Genomic DNA, 18,329 nt, shown 5'->3' with positions numbered 1-18,329 from the left:
ACCAGCTAAATAGTTAAGCTTAGACACCATTTGGACCCTGTGTATGGATCCTCAATCAAATGACTGTCACATAATTACTGCTCTGCTTGAACAAATCAGTGTCTAAAAAGGGATCTATGACTAACCTGGGATAGTGACACTTTTTTAAGAACTGTTTCCTTTGCTCTTTCCTGTTGTTTCCTAGTGTAATTATTTGTTATAAAGACAAAGCCTGACAGATTGCTCTCTCACATATGTATTCATTTTTTAAAGGCACTTTTGAAAATTGTGGAACTGAGGACCTTTGTTATGAAAAATAAATTCATCAGGATTTTAAAAATATCAATTAATTTCAATTTTTATAAAAACTCATAAAAAGATATTAGGTGATTTAGAAATAAGAATAGACCAGTTCTCTAGGCAGTTTGGGTTTGGTGATAAAAAGCTCATCCCCTTCACTTTTTAGAAGACGCTAAAACCCATAGTGCATGCTAACGTGTGTTTTGTTCCCTCTCTGTGCCCAGAAGAATCATTATATTCAGTAACTGAAGTCTCATACACCCTTGCTCCTGTTTACCCCATCTTGTACCACAGATGGAGTAAATGGGCCTGCAATTCCTTAGGGTTTTAAAAAATTCACTATCATAGTCTAGAAATTGTGGCTGCACCATTGACTTCCTACTATAACAGCCTGGTTTAGTGTGTCATCTTAGATGTAAAGCCTGCATAGATTAAACCGGTAGCTTTGCTTAAAATCTTTTTATGGACTGTTAATCACCATAGCAGAGAATATAATGGATTGCAAATATTTACTAGATTTACACTTCTTTATACAGCTGTGCTAGATAATTTAATCAAGGTTTGCAAGGCAATTTCTCCCAAAGAGTTTTGTAATTCTGAATTTAAATAAGAAATAAATACCTGGAAAACTATGATGCATTAGAATGGTTTGGATCGCTGTCCATGAAATAAAAAGTTTTTCATTTATGACATAATAGGAAAAACTGTAAAAACAGACTTAGTATTATCTGTTAACTGCATATAATTGTTCACTTATTGTTATTTTTTTAATGTGTGTCTACAAAACTCGTTGAAATCTTTCCCATGGGAAAGCAGGAAATTGACAATTCTCTTCAGAGGGCAGAAGAACAGAATGAAGTGAATGCAGATCATAGGGAAAGGAATGCCACAGTTTCATTGATAATGTTTTACTTGGCTGATGAACAGAATATTCATTTAGAATGCACATAACATATACCATATCTACTTAATAAAAACGTATCTCCTAGATGAGCTTCTTCTTCCCAAGTATACATTGCTTTATTTAATGTTTTTAAAGTGCTTGGTGAGAATCTTTACAGGGGAATATTTAGATAGTTGATGATGTCCTGATTTGTCATTTTATTGAATTTGCTTCTTTCTTCAGCCAGTCTGTTTTGAAAACGCACAGCCTCAAACCCTAACCAGCTGTGAAAGTGAATCCTGTAGGAGAATCCATATGAGGAAGCAAAAGGCTCTAACAATAAGTCACATGTAAAAACATTTACCAGTGATGATGATTAAAATGAAGTCTGTAGGGAGAGGATTATTTTCATAAAATCTCATTAAGATAAAATCAGTGTTAGCAAACAATTGTTAGAATAAACCCTAAAATCCTCGCAGAGGGAAAGAAACTTTGTATTCCAAAGTATAAAAAGCCATATGACTTTTATGATGAAAACTACAATGTTTGGGATCTAAACAGTGTGAGTGTAGGATTCAAATATAAGGGGAAATAAATTTAAAAGAATACAAACTATTATAGCAGATTTGTGAGACAGTAAATACTGAATGATCCCATTTATATATCTATAGAAGGATCTAAATGTCCAGGTGAAGGTCCTTATAATGGACATGTCTTGAATAAAATGTAAGAACCAATTACACAACTTTGTGGCATATACACCAATAAATGTGCTAAATCGATAAGAAAAAGTCAGGTTAATTTGAGCTAATAATCTGTTCTTATACTCCAGCTATTTATTTAAAGTATACTTCAGAAGAATAGAGGCATAATAGCTATTTTACAAAGGTTTTTCACATGGAAAGAAAAAAGAGACTGTATAATTAAGGTCCAAGAGCACTGTTAGGGCCTTGAGGGATGAGATAATCATGGGAGCAGGGAGGCTTTTATGCCATTTCCAAAGGAACAGCATGTGGTGTAGTAAGCCCCCGAGATTACTGGTGGTAAGTACAAAATGAAACCCCCCAGATATTATGGGGAGGGATAGGAAACTGTTTGGGGACTGTTGGATGCTTCTCTAATATTCCTGTGCACCTATAAGCCCAGCTTTATTTTATCACCTGTAAATTTACTTTCCCTACCTCTGGGAGAGACACACATTCCTGCTTAAGAAGGCATGGATTTGGAAAAACAAAACAAAACAAAAAAACAAAAGAAAAATCTCAGAGCATGTCTAAAGCAAATTTAAAGACTGGCCTATGAAAAATAAGGAGAGCTTTGAAACGATAACCGAAATCTGGAGTAAAGTATGTTATTTTTAAATGTAGTGTAATGCGATTGCAACAGTATTTGGGTGTCTTTATTTTGAGATGTTGAGAAGCGGTCTTTATTCTGACATATTACTGTGTTAGCCATGATTCGTAGATTCTTTTGGACAGTCACAGATATCCCATTGTATTTGTGTTTTCATTAGAGTCGTCAAATCATGTGTCCAATTATTTGGCTGGATATATATCTTATTCTGGGTATTGGTAAGGGGACTTAATTTTTGTTTTCATTATCCCTCTGCATGTTGCTTTAATCCCAAGCTGTTAATGCCAATCTAACTTACTCTTGTGTATTTAAGTAGATTAAAGACTATTTAAGATGAGTATTTGAAACAAGGACATGAGGCTTTTTTAGCATTCTAATTAATCTGCGCTTGGCAGTGCTTCCGCCAACGTGGTGTGCAACCTCCTTCTGATGGCTGTGAGTAGGGCAGACTACGTTGTAACACTAAAAGGATTAAGGCTCATGTTAACTCTTTTGTTCCACTGTTTAAGCTCATGAGAACTCTCTGTTTTTCATACAGCCTATTGATTGTCCTTGAATTAAATCCTCTCTTAGTTTTAACCTTGTGCATAATACTGAGAAACTTATTTTGCCAAGATTACACATTGTAAGAGGCACACAACTGTATTGCATCTGTGTTCTCGGGGTGGGGGAAGGGTAATAATTTTAAGGAACACTGGATAATATAAAGGTTATCATCCCACTATCAGAAATCAGAAGTGTTATTGTTTAGATAGAATGCAGATGAGGCTATCAGTGACTTGCAGCTCTTGTGAGCTTTTCTGGGGATTAAGAGGAACTCACACTGATGAGGCATTTGAAAACAAACATCAAATAGTAGACCATAAAAGACAGTTGGCTTTCTTCCAGAACTGTAACAATTGGCAGCCAGGATTCTTTCTTAGCGAATTAACAGGAGAAAAAGAAAAAAGAAAAAAACAAAAACCCTTACCAATGAAAAGATGTGTCAAATCTGAAGGAGACCACCCAAAGAGGGTGAGGTGTGGTGAGTTGTAAAGGCCAAAGAGGCCAGATCCTTGGTTGGGGCCATGTTAAAAAACGAAACAATCAAGTGCCTTTTTGTTGTTGTTGTCCAGTTGATGAAATTTGAGTATGGGTTGGTAATTAGATGATAACAGAGAATTTAAAAATGTGAGATGTCATACATTTATGTAGGAGATTGTCTTTCTTATTGTTAGGAGTTGAATCCTGAAGTATTTAGGGTTGAAGTTCCTGTAAATTACCACATAGTAGTTAAACAAGAAAAAAAATAATACATACATATTGCAAGAAATCAGCAGATATGGTAAAATAGTAAAAAATTGTTGAACTGATTCTCGGCAGTGGATATAGAGATGTCCATTGTTATTTGTTCAGCAGTCTTATGTGTTTAAGGTTATAATAAAATACTGAATAAACTCTTTAGACTTTACAAAGAAGCATAGGAGCCAACAGAAAAAGATTCAAAAGGCCAACAACACCAGCACCGTCTGAGAAATAAAATAGTATCAGATTATAATCCAAAGCATAAAATGTCTTTATTTGTGTCCATATTGACACAAATAAATGTTTGGAAAAAATGAATAGGGGACAAGAGACAAATATCCCATACAGAAGAATTATGAATAATTTATATAGATACTCCACCCTCAAGGAGAGGAAGTAGAACTCCCCACTCCTTAAGAGTGAGCCACACAGTGATTTTCATAAAAAGAGTACAGTATGTAAAGGGGGAGGAATAAAGTCTGTCCTAGAACCTGAGAAACACTACCTCAACCAGGTGGTCAGGGTCAATATCAGCATTCACAAATCATGGATGACAGGTACTCCTTGGTATGATGTAATAAAAATGGTACTTTACCTCTGTGATCTTAATTCAGAACCTACTGCTATGAGAAAAATATTGGGCACATTCCTATAGTGGCACAGCCCACAAAATATGTGATGAAAACAGAAAAACTTCATTAGAACCGAGCAAGTTCATTAAGGAAAAACTAAGGAAATTTGATTATGTAATGGACATTAATAATTCAGCAGTGTTGGTCCATTAATTATATAATACTAATATACAATATTAAAAGGGGAAACTGGATGTGGGATAAATGAGAACACTCTTTACTATCTGCTCAATTTTTCTGGAAATCTGAAAACTTCTGAAGAGTGATCTTTTTAAAAATTACGGTTCATTTGTATGAATTTACCTTAAGGGCTTGCTTCGGCAGCACATATACTAAAATTGAATTTACCTTAAAATTATACAAATGATTTTAAAAGTGAAGTATTAGAAAAAATTAAACATGATAGTTGAATAAATTATAAGGCAATTGTGCTGTGTTGCAATCAAAATGTATGTTGTAGGAGAACTTTAAAATAGTAAAACGTCTGTGAGGGAGAAAATGGATTACCTCAACTTGAGTAGTCTGATTCCAAATTTCATTAAAGACATTATTTTAAAATTCTGCCTTGAGAAGTTATATAATTAGTTTTCTTCTCCCTCATGCTGTTGCATAAATTTGATCCTGGAACATCAGGGTTGTTTTTTTTTTTTTGTGCTGTTGGCATTACATATTCTTCGTATTCTTTATTTGATGTGGATGGCTGGTTGGAATGTTAAAGACTTTTAAGTATTTGAAAAATTAAAAACAAAACAAGTTTGGATTTTATATGTATTTTGTCATGATTCATATTTTGAGTGATATTGTTTAAAATATATTTTGCCTTATGGATACTTTTAATGGAGTTATATACTTGTATATGTTTTTAAATTTTACAAAAAGTGAATCCTGCTGTTAGTATCCTCTCATGACTTAACCCATTTATTTTTGAGATTTATCCATGTTTATAAATATAATTGAAATTAATTGAAGTATATTGAATGTATAAATATACTACAATACTTTTTATCCCTACTCTTGTAGAGAAACATAAAATGCATTACCTCATTTAACCTGAAAAATTATAATAAATTCTGCTGTTTTCTAATGTAGCCCTCATCCCATGCTAGAGATAGGAAAACTGAGGCATAAATCATTTAATTGGCCCCCATTTGAGCTGGTGAGTGTTGAAGCTGAGGTGTGAACCATGTAGCAACACAAGGTAACACGCTGCTAAGTGACTCATTGCAGTGTCCTCCTTCACTGCTGCTTTGGTTAAGTAAGGTTTGGGATATTACAGTAATGGGTGTTGCTATTTTATGGATTTCAAAGGAGTGAAAAGAGAATTGAGGGTTATAACACAATAGTTTAGGTAAAACTAAGTTAGAAGATGATTGGAAATAAGTTATAAATGTAGTAACAAACTGGATTCTTTTCCATATTCAAAATGTTTATTTCATGGATTTATCAGATGAATATGGAAAGTGAAAATCCAAATTCACCTGAGTTCAACAAATACCCAAATACCCAGAGTGCTGCTTCTGTGCAGACCTCTCCCTAGGAGCTGTGAATTGGAATGTGAAAAATGGTAACAGATCCCAGAGTTCACAAGTGACGATGGAGACAGATGATAGAGTTCAGACCTGGACAGCCATGACTCACCTATAGGGGTCATGTAGAGGACCCACCCACTATGGGCATGTAACTCAGCCTAAAGTTTAGAAAGGAACCCCTAGAGGAGAAAAATTGATAGAATTTTACAGTATAAGTAGAGGAAAGCCGTATAAGTAGAGGAAAGCCAAATAAGGAAGATGAGGTGATAGAATATTTTCAGAAGAGGAGGTGTCATGAACAAAGACAAAGGAGGTCTCAGTTTGATCATTGTGCTTGAGGGACCACAGTGTCTTGAGGGCAGAGTCATTAGTGTTGCAGGGAAGATAAGGGGAATGGTTTTCTACAAGTGGATGAGAATAACAAGATAAAGATATTAAAATGTTGAGATATTTCCCTAAAGACAAAAAGAAATTGTGAGGTGTACATGGTTTTGATAGACGCATTGACAGTGTATTGCGGTGAGGTGTTCTGAGGCTACAAAGTCCAAATCCAAGTTAATGGAAGTTGGCTTGGAGAAGGGAGGGCAAGCTTAAGAAATAGAAAATCAATAGCTTCTTTCCTTATTGAACTTTATACTGCATAGGGGAAAAAAATGAGCATGAACTTCTTGAAAATACATTTTTCCAATTTCAAAATCTTTAATTTTCGTGTCTATTTTGAATTACAGAGCTGTATATTCAGTTGTCCACTTATTCTCCCACATTTCTACATTTTATACATAGCCAAAATGGCCCTCCCGTCCTTGCTCTCCAAACTGTTCTTCTTCCTATGTTTTCCATCTTGGATAAACGTAGAGGGAAATGAGTATGATTGAGAGTCAACAAGAAAAGTAATACCACTTTCAGAGTGAAAATTTCATTGCCTTGTCTACTGAATGAGGCATAGTCTTATTTAAATTATTTCTGTGTGGAAATTGTATTGACAGAAATTTTAGTAGAAGTGAGAAGAGAAACATTACTATGAGGGCAGATACAGTTTGTCTTGATAGTGAGAAAAAAGGTTTCTCTAAAAATATGACTTACAGATAGATCTTAACCCAAAAGTCTTTTTCTTAAAATGATTTTTCAAAGCTCATTAGCTAAATTGATGAAACCTTCTTTGAATATAATATCTTTCTGTAAAGTTATCTTGTTAACTGAAAAATCTAGTTCTCATTCCAAAGTGTAACTTTTTATCAGACTCATCAAAAAATGTATTTTTTACATAGAACAATGGTATTCTTTTCTTCCAAGGACTCTCTTTGTCTCTTCCCTCCAAAATATGTCATATGTTAACCAGTTAATTACCACTTAAGGTTTTCCCTCTTTTGGGAGAGAGTGTCTTCTGTAATATATTTATCTCTTCCTAATAAAGCAATTTGATATTTTAAGATATGAAAGTACAGTTGAAAAGTGAAAGGGACCAATGGATAGGATAAAATGTTGTGAGTGTTGAAGTGGACAATAGGGGAATGTTTTTATTAGGTTAGAAATATTATATCTTACAACTGAAAATGCAAATTGTGCTGTGCCATAATGTCCCTTTCGAGCACACAAGATAAAATTTGCATATCTAAATTGGATCAGGCTGAATGGGTTTCCCTAGTCTCTCTCCCTTGAGCAGCAATCAGCCTGAAAAAGCCTGCAGGTGATCCCCATAGTGAGTTAAAGTCAAGAGTCTTCATGTTATGTGTATGTATACATGTATACACACACACGCGTACGTGCCTATAGGTATGTATGCCTAAATATAAATATTTAATTTTATTTTCACTCTAATTTCTTAGTAGCTGAAAAAATTCTTCAACTCCTTTTGATAATTATTTACTTACATGTTATTTCATTTTTGTATATTTTTCAAAATCATCTTTGTATGCAATGTTCACATTGCTGTTCTTTCACTGGTATTTTTCTGTTGGTTGACTCAGAGTGTGATAAATATTTGAAACTTTGAGTTCCGAATGAAATTGTGTTTATGTATTAATAGTCTATCCTCTCTCTTCACTTGTCTGTAAGATAATACCTGAGGTATCTAAGAAGGATGAACTATATTTTACTGGGCTATTTATTATTCAAAAGTACCTACATAATATTTTTGAGCTGACATCCTTACAGTCTTCATTTTTTTGGTCTCTGTATTCATAGGTATGTGCTTGCAACTAAATTTCGCAAATAATCCACTATTCAACATAGACAAAGTTGATTTAGCAATGGAATATGCTTAAATTAATGTATTTACAGATGTATTTGTCTTATTTTGATTTTTTTGAGTGGAATTAAAATTATATTAGATAAAATGCGTATAATATCAAAGATTTTAGGTTACTAGACCATTACCACATCATCAGGACATGAACAAGCATTTCAGATCAAACCGTCTGAATGTAGGTGCTAATAAAAATCAGCTCTAGATATTTTTGAGGGTTAAAATGAACCCAAAGTCTTTGTAAGCCAATGGCAGTCCCATTTAGTGGCTTTTCCCCCCTCATTTAGTGTTTCTAAAACTTGGATGTTTCTATTATTTTTATAATATGTAAGATGCATCTCACATCTATTGTATTTGTGTATAGGGATTGTATGTTTTACCCAAATGTCATTGTAGTCTTCCTATCATGTCCATTCTTTTTTTATTTTTTTTCTCTTTTTTAAGGGAGCAAACGAGCAGGAGGAAGGTGAGGGGCAGAGGGAGAGAGAAATCCCAAGCTGTGCAGGGAGCCAGACACTGGGCTTGATTGGCACAACCCCAATATCGTGACCTGAGCCGAAATCAACAGTTGGACATGGAACTAACTGAGCCACCCAAGCGCCCCTTATCATGTCCATTCTTGATTATTCATGGATAAAACATCCAGTTTGTAGGCAGTCCATACCCCAAGTTTCTCAGGTTTCATTCCAGTTTGCCTTTGCTAAACTTACTTTTATGTGGAATGTCACTGAAATATTTGAAGATTAGGACTGGATGGAGTATCTGTTTTATTTTAAATGGTCATGTGTATATGTGAAGAATAAGTTAATAAAAATATTCTCTAAAAACATGTTTTGGAGGGCGCCTGGGTGGCTCAGTTGGTTAAGTGTCTGCCTTCAGCTCAGGTCATGATCCCAGGGTCCTGGGATTGAGCCCCGCATCACACTCCCTGCTCAGTTTGGAGCCTGCATCTCCCTTTGCCTGCCTCATGCTCTTTCTGACAAATAAATAAAGTCTTTAAAAAGTTTTTTTTTTTTTAAACATGTTTTGGAAAGCAAGAATTTCATAATTTGAAGAAGGTATCCAGGAAATAAAAACATGAAATGCAGGACTACACCAGTACTATTGTTAACATTATTTAAGGTGGAGTTGACCCTGAACAAAGCTTCATGTTTTATTTTTTGAGTGCATTCACCAGTGTTTTTGTGCCCTTTTATAATTAATGGTTTTATAGTGCCTTTTACTTCTGCCTACCTACCCTCAAGTTCCTCAGTTTTAGTTCCTTTCTTTTTACGTTTCTCTCCCCACTAGTGAGAGGCATTAACAGGAGTCTTTTTTATTTTTCATAACCTTCTTAGTTTTCTTTCTTTCTTTCTTTCTTTAGATTTTGTTTATTTATTTGACAGAGATCACAGGTACACAGAGAGGCAGGCAGAGAGAGATGAGGAAGCAGGCTCCCTGCTGAGCAGAGAGCCTGATGTGGGGCTCCATCCCAGGACCCTGAGATCATGACCTGAGCCAAAGGCAGAGGCTTTAACCCAATGAGCCACCCAGGCGCCCCTAACAGGAGTCTTTATGTAAAGAAATGAGTCACAATTTGAAGATATTTAGGCCTTTAAAAGGGCAATATTTTAGGAAAATGGAGATTTCAAATCATATTACATACTTAGTTCCCAACTATGGGGCATATTTGGTAGATACTGTTCATGACCAAGGCTTGTAATTTATATAGATACATTGATTGTTGACAGTGACATAGAAAAACATTCATATATGTATATCGCCTTAGTTATAGAACATATATTACTTCATTATACTTAATTATACTACAAAAACTACTTAAGTATACTTAAAATAATGTAAGTACATGTAATTATGAACGTATATTTTTCATATCCATTTGTATGTTTGTATCTATTGACGGGTTTCTAACTATTAACATGGGTACTTTTTAATTGAGTTCTAGTTTTTTTTCTCTACTCTATTTTCTCTACTCTCCAGCTCGGTTCCAAGTTCTAAACAAATGGTTAGTATCATTTGCTGATTATTTGGAGAAATATGTAGAAGCAAAATGAAATTGACAAAATTTAAAAATCTTATGAAATCAGACTTTGCTGAAGTAAGATTTTGTTAAATATTTTGGTGCATAATTTGGTAATACCTGATAAAATGAAGCTGTGCATGCTTGTAACTAAGGAATGATACCGCATAGGGATGTTTAGTGGAAGAAACTTGCATGTGTGGAGAAGGAGGGGTATATAAAGTTGTTCATGGTAGCCTTTTAATAGCAAACTAGCTGATTCAATCTAAATGACCACCAAAAGGAAAACGTAGAAATAAAGTATATGTTTATTCCGTAGATTTTAAAATGAATAAGCTTTATTTTTCAGCTCTGTTAACACACGAAAGCATACCTTGAGACAAAGCTTTAAAAGTGCAGGTAGTTTATTTGGGAGGTGATCTCAAAGAACACCAAGAGAGGGAATGGAGAAATGAACAAGAAAAATTATGTGTTACCAAGTGAACTGTAACTGTGAGTAACGGGGCAGAGTAGCGTCCTGCGGTAGAACTCTGGAAGACCGTGTGGGACAGGCACTTCTGATATCTCAGTTAAGGGACCAGACATACCAACTTCCATCCATCGCTTGCTGAGGGCTGCTTGAGGGGAGGAAGTGGTGTAGTTCTTGAGACTTCTGGCCAACTGCACAAGGGTGGGTAGGTAGATTCTAGTGGTCAAAGAGAGCCATAAGCAAAGAGATGCAAGTGCTGGCAGTTCTGAGTCCTGGCCGTGGTGAATGTCTGGGGGATATGGGGAGAATCTGATTCCCATTAAATTGATGACAGTGCTTGCTGGTAGGGGTTAAGGGTAGAAAGGAATGGAATTGGGTCTGTGAAACAAATTCCATTTATACGATTTTCTATCCTGCTGAAGTTTTTGATGTAAATATGACATCTCAATTTCATTCTGGTATATATGCACAGCTGTTTGTGATGGCATTTTAAAAATAGTTTCCTAAAATTAAAAAAAAATCTGTAAATAAAGTAGGATAAAAAAGCCAGCCAGTCTTTTATTATTCCATACACACTGAAAGGCTGAGAGTACAGATATGAATTATGCACTCCTTGAGATCTGGTAACATACAATTTTGTTTACCAGGAGCTTACACAGAATCTTGGAGGAAGTTTGTAAAATAAATGACAGAATTAATTAATTTTGATTCTAGTTGACAAAGCCATGTCTCTATAGGCATTCTAGGCCAGCAATGAGTCCACCTTTTTTGCTTTAGTCATCATCAATGTAATTGTCTCTAATTTTTCTAATGTACTTTGGCATTGACTAGTAAGAGATGTAATTTCCAGTCTTAGTATATAATACTGGCATCTAAAAGGTATATTCCTGGATAATTATAGACATCTTCTAGTGGATGTAAATAAACAAGATTGCAGAAAATTTAAGAAGCCAGTTATATGAGAATCTTGTTAGAGCTCCCTATAGATGACAGTACATCTGTGAAGAGAAATTTTTCATTTTTCACTTCTTTGAGAAAATCATCTTAGATGCAGTTGTGAAGACACTATAATCTCAGTCCTTATGCAAAAATTGCCAAAAAAACAATAAGATATGTGTCATCTTCCCCTTTATTGCTTATCTTACCAAAATAATATTGCTGGGAAACATTCCCTCTGAATATCAAATAACATGCTGGGAGACAAGTAATGTCTGTTTGTCTAATGGCTAGTCCCATTCCGAAATACAACCCATGAAACCTCTTTAAAGCCACCCTTGGTGGGGCGCCTGGGTGGCTCAGTCATTAAGCGCCTGCCTTGGGCTCAGGTCATGATTCCAGGGTCCTGGGGTCGAGCCCCACATCGGTGTCCCTGATGGCGGGAAGCCTGCTTCTCCTTCTCCCACTACCCCTGCTTATGTTCCCTCTCTCGCTGTCTCTCTGTCAAATAATAAATAAATAAAAATCTTTAAATCCACCCTTGGCAAAGCCTACTTTGGATGAGCTGGTCCCTGTTACATTGTCTAACCAGCACACACTGAGTTTTATTAGCCTTACAGCTAGCTCTTCTCCCAAAAACCAAAGGCTGTAACAGTATTGGGTGGATACTATGATATGTGTCTTATTTGTACTTTGGAAGGGAACAAGAGCTGCTAAGGCCAAAATGAAAAGTCAGGAAGTGGAAATGCTTAACGTTATGTAGATACTTCACGGAAAACATTGTTGGAACTGAAATTTAGAAATACTGATTGAAAAAGAAACAACTGTCTCTTCTTTCACCGGTAATTATGTGATGAGATGTAGCTTTTCCTCTTTTAGAAAGAAAATTCCTTTGTGATATTAATACCAGGAGGATTTTTTTTTTAAGAGTTGTAAAGAGTCAGTGCATTTGAAGGTACTCTGCAGAAATAAAGTAGAGCAAAATAAAATTTCAAAAGTCCACAAGACCTGTAACTATTTTTTGTTATTTGTATTTCTAGAAATTCACTGGTTGATTTGCTTAGGTCCTAGGCAGCAAGATAGTCTGCAAAAGTGAATGAGCAAATACTAACCCCAGACTTCTTAGGGGTTCAGCTTGTCTTAGGTAGTCTGTACTGCCAGTGTGTTCAGATTTTGCTTCTGAAAGTGGGTGTTTCAGTGTTGCCCTTCTTCAGCTGCGTATTTTGTGAGTTCTGCCTAATTAGTGACTGTGAGAAATTCTAAAATACAAATGCTGCCTCTTTCTATCATGTACAACTTTACCTCAGAGTCTTTTGATAGGGAAACCCTGATCAAAGGATGATTTATATTTGTCAACTGGTGGGGTTTCATTTCTGCCTGTTTGTGATAGGCTTGTAGCATGTAACTTAAAGCTGCTAAAGCATTGGAATAAAGGTATGGTTAGAAAAATCTCTTAAAAAAATGTAGAAACTCAGGCTTCATATTTTTTATGTATTTATGTAGGTTGTAACTGCAAGTACCTATTACAAACTTCATTCCAAAATGTGGAGTTTATCTTGTGCAACATTTTTGGAGTTTAATAACACTAATGCCTTGAGTTTGGAGAATATGACATTGATTGCTACAGCTTAACAGCAAAGGACCTAGACAAAGAGTCACAGAATCCTGTCACATAAAATCTAAATTTTCTTTAAAAGTTTATTGAGGAGGGGGGTGCCTGGGTGGCTCGGTGGGTTGGAGCCTCTGCCTTCGGCTCAGGTCATGATCCCAGGGTCCTGGGATCGAGCCCCGCATCGGGCTCTCTGCTCGGCGGGGAGCCTGCTTCCCTTCCTCTCTCTCTGCCTGCCTCTCTGTCTACTTGTGATCTCTGTCAGATAGGTGAATAAAATCTTAAAAAAAAAAAAAAAAAGTTTATTGAGGAGGAATTGTATGATCTCTCAGTAAAATTTTCCATCAGAAATGGAGTTTGATTTTCACATTTTTTAATTTTCTCTGAAAGAGAAATAAAATTCGATGCCTCTGTTATTTTTTCAACTTCCTAATTTCCATTCTTTCTTTTCAGACATTGTTTTTTGTAGAACTATATGAAATCATCATGCTGTATATCTAAAATTAGTATAATGTATGCAATTATATCTCAGTAAAACTGGGAAAAATGTTTAGGATGAACATTCAAAAAAATTTTTTTATCTTGTTAGTTTTTGAGGACTTTTGTACTTGGTAAAACTAGTCACAATTTCTTAGACTAAGTAAGAACTATCCTATTTAGTAAAGTGCCAGTTACAAACTAAATTTTTCATCTTTATTTTACTTTACTTTTTGGGAGATTCCATAATCTTGAAAAACTTATGTTGAATTTTATCTTTATTTTTACTACCGTATTCTTAAATTTGAAGTGTTATTTCATGTGCATTGATTTTTTTCCTGTTTTGTAACCTCTTGTTTCTGTCCTGATTTTCTTTCTCTGTTATCAACTTTATTTTTTTGCTTCTTTCATTTTAGCTGCCCCTCCCCCCCTTTTTATTATGTGTGTATATTTCATTAAAGAGGCTTTCTATGATTTTCTATGATTTTCTATGATCTGTTGACATTTAAGAATAAGGTACTGAAAATCAAACCAGATACTATAGGAACTCTATAGGTGGTGTTCATTAAAAATCTCTTGTTCTTTTCTTTGAAACTGGCAGGATTCTTCAGAGAAGCCGTATCCTCAAGTCTCCTTCATGAGTGAATGTATTCCCTGTTTTCTAGCATTCTGACAGCTGCTCCGACGGGAAGGTGTTGAATGTTTCCCCATTCAGTATGCAGCTATCTGTTTAGCTTCCCCATTTCAGTACAATTCCTCACTCCCGCACTTTGCTTTGCCTGCATATCCACCTCTCTCTGGTTTAACTTCTCTGGAGGGCAGTTTCCTGGAGAATGGGAGAATAGTAATAGGAATATGGTTCTGGTAATCAAAACTTGGAATGTATTTCTCAAAAAATATTTTTCTATAGGGTACAAAGTTCACTCCATGGTTAATGAATCTATACTTTATAATCAAATATGTGTTGTGTAGTACATTTTCCTTTATTTCAGTGGCAAAGCTGAGAGAGTTGATTTGTTTGTTTTTTCTTCTTGATCTTAATTATGTGTCTGATTTCTGAATGGACCACATTTTAGTAATCATAGAGAAATTATAATTAGACTTTCAACGTGAAGACTCCTTTTTTCAATTATGGGAGATTTTTTTTTTTCCTTTTTAAAATGTGATTTGTTGTTACTGTTCCAGTTAGGTATTTCCTCCCCAGGAAAGTTCCACTGGGTCTGTACCATGAAGCTACCATACTTCTCACTTTGTGGTTATCGTATCTCAGGGCCCTTCTTGTGGTATTATCTGTATGTTTGTATCGTTTGTATCTTGACCACTATTTTTATGTTTTCATTTTAAGTGCTACCTACTGCTCCAATATGAATTTTTCATTCCATTAGTGATTTAGTTTTACATTTTTCTTTTTAATAGCATTTTTATCATACAAATAGTATGTACTTATTTTGAAATGAAATTCAAATATCACTGGAGCACAAACAATAAAAAGGAAATGTCTCCTTTATCTTCTGTCTTAAGGATCTTACACCTAAGTCTCTGAAAAGGGTTCTAAAACATGTATTGTCCTTTTAATTTTGGTGGATATTGTCAAACTGTGAAGAGGGTGTACCTAACCAGGAGCTAACCTACAGAGTGTGACAGGACAGGCAGGTCTACAGCACCTCATTCAGCAGCTCCTGGAATGGGGGGAAGGTAGTAGTTAACTATTTCCTGGGAAGGTAGGAGCAGTTAACTATTAAATGGGGCAGGCAAAATGGTTGCTATAGAATGGGAAGAGGGTGCTTCTTCACCAGAAGGATTGCCAGAGGGACACAATGTAGGTACTCCTTTAAATATTAAGCACTTGAATTTTGGCTGATATGATAAGTGAAAAATTGACTTTTCCTTCCTGCTTTATTTTTTTAATTATAAGGTTGAATATGCATTATGTCTCTTGACCAACTGTCTATCAGTTTCAGCAAACTGCCTCTTGATGCTTTATCCACATTCTGGTAGTACCATTAAACATTTTCTCTTAATTTGTTAGAGGTTTTATTAAAAATGAAAATGAGGGGGCGCCTGGGTGGCTCAGTGGGTTAAAGCCTCTGCCTTCGGCTCAGGTCATGATCCCAGGGTCCTGGGATCGAGCCCCACATCGGGCTCTCTGCTTGCAGGGAGCCTGCTTCCTCCTCTCTCTCTGCCTGCCTCTCTGCCTATTTGTGATCTCTGTCTGTCAAATAAATAAATAAAAAATATCTTAAAAAAAAATGAAAATGAGTACAGGAAAAGCTAAAAGCTTTTTCCAGTTTTTCTTTGTCATGTCATCTTATTTTTGGTGGGTTATTTTATTTTATTTGCCATTTGAGACAATTAATTATGGTGAAGCCATATGACATCTTTATGGCTTTTGAGTTTTTAACTTTTTAAGAAAAATCTCTTCACCCCCAATTTGTAAGAATATTCTCCCACATTATATTTTTGCACCTATACAGATTCATTTTTATTCACAATATGTCTTTGAATCATCTGCAGTTTAAAGTGTGAAGAGAAATAATTATTTGTGATTTCCAGGTGGCTAGTGATTTGTTCCAACAACATCTCCTGTTTTCTTCAATGTTTCTTCTTTGATTGGAAATGCCCCTTTTATGATACTTAAACTATCTCTTAACTTCGGTTTCACAACTTCTGTCCAGTGATTTGTCTGCAGGAACACAGTTTGCACGTCTCCAATTGTGCCACACTCATGTTGTTTTTATTTTTATTTTAATTTTTTTATAAACATATAATGTATTTTTAGCCCCAGGGGTACAGGTCTGTGAATTGCCAGATTTACACACTTCACAGCACTCCCCAATGTCCATACCCCACCACCCTCTCCCGACAACCCCCCCCCTGCCCCCCGCCAGCAACCCTCGGTTTGTTCTGCGAGATTAAGAGTCTCTTATGGTTTGTCTCCCTCCTGATCCCATCTTGTTTCCTTTATTCTTTTCCTACCCCCCAACCCCCCCCCCCCACATTGCATCTCCACTTCCTCATATCAGGGAGATCATATGATAGTTGGCATGTTGTTTTTAAAATGATACATTTGTCTGGTAGAACCGGATTCCCTTTTTATTACAATGACTGTTTCACACAGCTGTATATTTCTGTATAAATGCTAGATTCCCTTTGCTGGGTTCAGGAACATCCTGCTGCATATTTTACTGTTCAATAATTATATGGATTAAAGTAAAAAGTGATATAAAATTTAGGGGAAATTACATTGCATTGAAGTAGGTAAGTGAGTGGGTTTTGTTTTGTTTTGTTTTGCCTTTTTTTCTTTTTAGGAAACCTCTCAAGAAAATTCAAATTTTATATATATATATTTTTTTTTTTAATTTTAAGTTTTATCTATTTATTTGACAGAGACACAGTGAGAGAGGGAACATAAGCAGGGGAAGTGGGAGAGGGGGAAGCAGGCTTCCCGCTGAGCAGGGACACCAATGTGGGGTTCAGTCTCAGGACCCTGAGATCATGACCCCAGCTGAAGGCAGATGCTTAATGACTGAGCCACCCAGGTGCCCCATCATATTACATTTTTATATACATCCTGTATATCTCTTATTAATTCCTAAATTCTTTTAGCTTCTCTCATTTTATTATTTCTAAATCAGAATCCTTTTTTTTTTTTTTTTGAAGATTTTATTTATTTGACAGACAGAGATCACAAGTAGGTAGAGAGGCAGGCAGAGAGAGAAAGGGGGAAGCAGGCTCCCCACTGAGCAGAGAGCCCGATGTGGGGCTCGATCCCAGGACCCTGAGATCATGACCTGAGCCGAAGGCAAAGCCTTAACCCACTGAGCCACCCAGGCGTCCCTAAGTGAGAATCCTTTTAATTATATTTTCTGATTAAACTTTCTTAGTTTTCAAAAAATTAATGACCATTTAATATATAAACATTTAATCTTCTGATTTTTCTGATTTTTAAAGATTTTTCATTTGTTATCTTTGGGTTTCTCTGATATATAATATTGTAGCTTTTAGTTAATCACTTTAACTTTTTTTAATAGTCATCTATTTTTTTCTTTTGCCTAATTATATTTTCTTATGCTACTAGAATAATATAGAACTTTAGTGGTAATAATGGCATTTGTATCTTGTTCACTAATTTAGTGAGAATATATTAAATATTTAATGAAGAATAGAATTGCTTTGTGGTAAGAGCCATGCATCTTTTATCAGGAGAATATTTACCCATTCTTATTTTGTTTTCATAAGAAATTTTATCAGATTTCTTTTTAGTATGTATGATCACAAAGTATATCTCTTTCTCCCTGTGGATATGAAGAAATATAGAATATAAATCCTAATCTTAAACCATTCTTGCATTCTGGACACGACTCTAAATAATAATATGGTATTCTGTTGCTGTGCCAGGAAACACAATTTGCTGATTTTTATTTTAAGATTTTATTTATTTATTTGAGAGAGAGAGGAGAGAGCATGAGAGTGGAGAGGGTTAGAGGGAGAAGCAGACTCCCTGCTGAGCCGGGACCGCCCTCACTTTCTGTCCCCCGCCATGCAGGACTAGCTCCTGGGACTGCCTTTGGCTAGTCGCTTAACCAGCTGAGCACCTAGGCACCCCAATTTGC

Source organism: Martes martes (assembly GCF_963455335.1).
Source record: "Martes martes genome assembly, chromosome: 11".
NCBI classification, from domain to species: domain Eukaryota; kingdom Metazoa; phylum Chordata; class Mammalia; order Carnivora; family Mustelidae; genus Martes; species Martes martes.
The sequence above is the reverse complement of the archived record's forward strand: the minus strand, read 5'-3'. Positions refer to the sequence as shown.